A 5,793-nucleotide genomic window follows, 5' to 3' on the forward strand; every position below is an offset into this window, starting at 1 on the left:
ATGTTGAGATTTATTTTGACGTCTCAGCTGACAACAAAGATCCATTGACCTGAGAGAAAAATGCATGATGAGGTTCTTGTCGATGAGTAAGGGACAAATTGAGCCCCGTGCTCCATCACTGCTTTGCCACCATCTATGCCTGGATGTTTGAGGCTTACCTCGTATCAAACAAAACTCCTTTCATCCTCATTGTACTCCAGACCAAAAGGCAATACATTTAAGACAGCCTTTCATCAGAGAATCTAGATAGCGTTGGACCTCAACTGAGCCAAATGTGGCAAGTCACTTCCACATTAACACTTCCTTGAGCTTCAAGACTAATATCGATCAGACAATGAAACCTGCATGGTCTGACCTATCACTGGTACAGGTGATGAAGTTCTTTCTTCCGGAAGAAAACATCATATCTGCTGTAGAAGTTCTGGTCTTCTCACACCTTGAGAAAGGCAACTTCCTGCTAACAACACCCCCGAATCCCACCTGAGCCCTCTGAAAGGATTCTTGCATGCAGCAGTCCACCTGATCATGGGTCTCCAGGTGCTCAACAGGATCACACCGGTTTTCATAGAAGTCCACTGACTCCCCTTGTGAGCTCACAATGACTTCAAGCTGAGCTGCATTATTTTTAAACCACGTCACACAAAGATCCCACCGTACGTAGCCTCCAGGATAAGGATCTGTGACAACAACCACAATTCCTGGAGCAGAAATACTCGAAACCATAAAAACAATACAGTAAACTTTCTCCTACAATACCCCAAGATCCTATTAGCCCCTTCCTTCTTCCAAAAGCAAACAACTCTGCTTATCTTAGCACAGCATCTTGCCACACCCTTACACCTCTCCAATAATCTACTGCCTCCAGTCCAAAACCCTCTTGAATCACCTACTAGACTGGAGTGCCCTATTATATTTCACTACGCCCTTTCTAGTGACTTATGCTGCACCCGCCATGTGCAGTTCTCTGTTACATAGTAGATAGGATTGAGCTCTATAAATCATTAAAGGTTGATTACTGACACCAAGTTATAGTAAATGATATTCAGAAAATTGCAACATAAGTGATCTCCTTGGAACAAAGCCCAGAAATTCAAACAGTGGCTTAAGTATTATTTTCATTTTGATAGGTATACAGCTGGTGATTCTTGAAGTGGTTCAGCCTACATGTGTTTACCCTATGGCAGCATGCCCCATGGTATAGCCCGGTTCAGATTCGGACAGGGGGAGCCTGTGGCGATATCTGTAGCTATGGAGCAGCGAGTGCGCTGTATGTTTTCGACCGCTGTGCCCCCTAACAAGGCACACCACACGAAGTGAAGCTCCAACTCTCGGCTCCACCACATGGTCCTCACTTCCCTACCTGACACAATTTCATCTTCTGCTTACCTACGCAGCCGGTATGGAAGTACAACCGGCAGAGAGAGAGAGACCACGATTTTCATTTGCCTATAAGCCTTGAAGAAGTATTGGGGAACTTCCCCAGATGAAGAACGTGTTGACTGGGCAACTGTTCAGAATTAAAAGAAGAACAAATAAATACTCCTGATTGTTCTTATTCATTTGTAATATATTGTGTAAGACCATATCACCAACCTCTCGGAAGGTAAAGATAAAGAGAAATGGCTCTGCATACACTGTTGATGTGTATACAGGCCCATTGTTGTTGTTTTGACCTTGTGTCTGTATTCAGGGGTTCAGGGTTAACCCCTACCTGTGGCACCGTCCTACGCACTCTGTAGCTACACACTAATGCACACCAGTTGCAGGCGACATTTTCCTACCACATACGTTGAAACCCTGTCCATTCATACTAACATGGAATGTGAGGACTATGGGGTCTGTCCACAAGCGTCTTAGAATTCTCGCCCAACTTAATCACTGCAAGGCTAATAAAGTATTGTTGGACTTGGCCCTTTTTGGCAGGTTCACCTCTGAACTTTTTGCCTTAAGCTCTGACATGGTGGTAGTGATTTTAGGCCTCTGTGCACTTTAGCACTGTGACCCAGTGTAAAGTGTGTGCGCTCTCTGAGTGCGTGGTGAGATTGGCCTGCCCTCCCATAGGATTGCATGGGGGATATGTGTGTCCATGGTAATTCCTGGTATGAGGGGAGTACAGAGTTGAGTTTAGTATGTGCGAACTCGTGTGAATAAATGCTACGCAATAGTGTGCGCAGATTTATTGTGGTTATTTTAGAAATGCCACACTTAGAAGTTGGCATTTTTGTGTGCTGTGTGTCTGCCTACATGATGTGAATTGCATGTCTGGCTTGTGAGTCACAGGTGCTGGATGATGTGGGGTGCTCCAGGAGCCAGGATGAGTCTGCCCAGTGGTGAATAGGGAGATCTGCATGTAGATGGGAGGGAGGAGTTGCACCTGGGACCTGAATAGGGCTGTGCCTCCCCTCCACAATGCTGACTCCACCCCCTGTGGTGCGTCTGATGTCCCTGGCCTGTCCTGTGAAAAGAAGAGAGGAGCTGAGCAAAACAAAGTGCTCCAAAGCTCCCCTGAACCAGTTGTATCTGGTTCTCCCGTGCCCTACACTTTCACACAAAGGAAAATGCTGTATATATATATATATATATATATATATATAGGGGCTGTGACCCCATGAAATTGTTCTTGGACTCGAATCTGCAAGGGGTGTGCTGTTGCTGGAGCCCAAGGAGGGGCTGTCATGAGCGCTTGCCTCCCTGGGCCCTGTCTTGTCCCTGGACCTGAAGTACCTTCTTGGACCCTTTTGCCTCCTTGTGGCCCTGCATGATCTTCAAGACTTTCTGCAGCCTTTCTGCGCACTGGGCAAGCTTCTGATTTGTTTTCCCCCAGGAGAGGGAGAGCCTGAGGTCTGCGCGGCGCTGAGCTGCAGCCCCTCTGGGAAGGAACCCCCACCTTGGGGATTCCCCCGTGATGCCTAAAGCGGCGGGTGCCCACCCCGCATTTTTCTTTCTTTCACGGGTGCCCACCCCGCTGGGATGCCGTGGTTGCTTTAATTAGGGATTCCCCTGCAATTCCCGGGACTCGCGGGTGCCCACCCCGCTCTTATGCTGCTTATTTTTATAATTATTGATGCGGGTACACACCCCGCATTGGTCGCCCTAGTGGGTGCCCACCTCGCTTCCACCTTTTTTTTTTAACGCCTACCCCTCATTGCCGCCTGACGAGATTGCTGCTGCCCAGCCGCGGCCACCCGGAAGTCAGGCAAATCTGCCTGTGACGTGGGCGGGGCCTGCGGCTGGGCCGGAAGAGGCGCCAAAGTTGTGGACCAATGTGGGAATCCCGTGAGCTGTGGGGAGCCCCAGCATCGGAGAGGGAGTACGGAAGGAACCTCGCGGGTTCCATAGAAAAGTCCCTGGTCCCAAGTAGGGGCCCCAGGTGAAGAGCGGTGCAGCGGATCACCCGCGAGACTCTCAGGAGCGAGAGAGCCCCGCCTGCTGCCACCGCCAAGAGAAGACTGCTGCCTGTGCCCCCAGAGCCGGTGAGTTGAGACGGCTGAGGGGGGAGGCTAGGTGCTTTGTTAGTGCAGACCGCGGCACTGTGAGGGCAGTGGTGCTGAGTGGTCCCGCCAGAGAGCGGGCCACTCCAACGATGGGGACACAATTAATTACAAGCCCCGTGTGGACCAGAGGGCACCGTAGTGCCAAGCCCCGATCTTCATTCACAGCTGCCCCGCTTGATGAAATGAAATGAAATGAAAAATTGCATTTGTATAGCGCATAACTGCCCTAGGGCCTCGCAGCGCTAGAGGGCAGCTGCCACGTTTTTGGAGACATGTGTATTTTTAGAGCCTGTGCGTGGCTCCAACTGTGGCATAATTGTTTTTAGAGCCTAGGTGGCTCCAACTTTTGGCATGATTTATCTACAGAGCCCCGTGTGGCTCCCACGTGGGGCATAATTTGTTTTAAGGGCCATTGAGAGCCCATGCCTCATTTTTATATTCCCAGCTGCCCAGCAAGTAATGGGCAGCTGCAACGTTTAGGTTATTCTTTTCTTCAGGGGACATGCTCAAGTTAGGAGTAAGACGCACTCCTTTGCTCCCCTTGTCTTCACAGCTGGGCAGCACTTAGTGCTAGCTGCTACGTTTAGGCCTGCACAGATGGCGCACCCCTGAATCCTGCTGCTTTGGCAGCGTGCCCTGACTTTTGGACAGAGGGCATTTGAGCCCCTTGGTGATGGCCAGTTGGCCTGGGGGGACTATTAGGTTTATAGGGCGCCAGGCACTAGTGTGATAATAGGGTGCTAGGAAATGTAATGTAGGTAGTATGATTTACGCAACCTGATTTATGCTTCTAGGTGTGATTTCATGATTATGAGGTTTTACCTACTGTGTTATGTTTTATTTTTATCTCCTAATGTGGTTTAGGTATGAGTAATTCCCTTCTGCGGTTTATGTTAGTATGTTTATTTCCCAATGCGAGTGAGGTTTAGGAGATTATGGTCTACTATGTTTAGGCTTATGAGGTTGGTGCAGAATATATTTCTCGCCTGATGTGATACAGTGTGTAATATGACTTATGTAACCGGATGATGCTGAGTATAGTGTTTGCCAGTAATTACTGGTCTACGTGTATGATATGTTCTTACTTTTACTATTTTTACCAAGTGATGATTCTGACAGTGTCCCATGTGGCCCTGTCATGCGTATATAATCCCTTGTAAATATTGCCCGGTGCCAGTTGGCACAGTGTGTATTGTGTGAACACCATCTAATGTGTTTTATGATAATACAAAGGCTATTTTTTATATATAACCTTGTGTGGAGTTCCTTTTGTGGTGTGCCTAGTATGTTGTTGCTGTGTGTGTTGCGCAAATACTTTACACATCGCCACCAGGATAAGCCTGACTGCTCGTGCCAAGCTACCAGGGGGGTGAGCAAGGGTTATCTTTGGCGTGTAACTCCCTCGCCCTAACTAGAAAGGTGGTCTCTGCCTGGCTTTGGCGCAAGCCTTAGCCAACCAGAGATCCCCATTTCTAACAAGTATACTTGCAGGAAATGCATTTCAGAAGCCTTAGAAGCAATTAAAATCTGAATGAAACGGAGGGGTCAATTATTTGCCACTACGTACTCGGCTTTCTCCCGGGGGAAGCTGTCTGGTTGGGAACTGATGTGCTATTTCAAGTCAGTGACACTAACATTGATGCCAATGGTAGTTATGTCTTTGACTAAGGGAAGCTGGATGGTGAAGTTTTAGTGTTGGGTAGTGTGTATGCCCTGAATACCAACCACGACGTCTTCCTAGCATGTTTGTCCTCTGCGCTGGCGGAATGGTCAGACCTTCCATGGCTTATCGTAGCGGGCCTCAATGCGGTTTGGACATAGATCTGGTTCGCCCCCATCCTCCTTTGCTGAGTGCTGGCTCTGTCAGGCAAGCAAAGGCCATGAGCGATTTGGGTCCAGGGTTGGTCTTTGATTGATGCTTCGCATGCTCGCAATATCGGTATGCAAGAATATTCCTTTAACTCTCCTCTGCACAAATTGCATGCTCGTCTAGATCACATTCTCAGCCCTTTGTTGCTGCAGGAGAAAATTACACACGCTACTTATCTACTTAAAATGCTATCCGAATCCAACCTCCTTGAGTTAGACATGACATGGAGCTGGGTCCCAAACCCTATTCCTACATGATGCATGCAACCACTCCTTTTTGCAGACATTGTTTTTAAAGACACCATGAAAAGCTGGCCTGGTATATGATGTCCACTGATGTAAGTGGACACCTTGCACCAGTCCAGACAACCCTAATGGTGATTTGGGAGGTCTCAAACAACCTTAGAAACCTATCCAAGTGGTAGCTGTA

This window comes from Lissotriton helveticus, chromosome 8 (assembly GCF_964261635.1).
Source record: "Lissotriton helveticus chromosome 8, aLisHel1.1, whole genome shotgun sequence".
Taxonomy (NCBI): domain Eukaryota; kingdom Metazoa; phylum Chordata; class Amphibia; order Caudata; family Salamandridae; genus Lissotriton; species Lissotriton helveticus.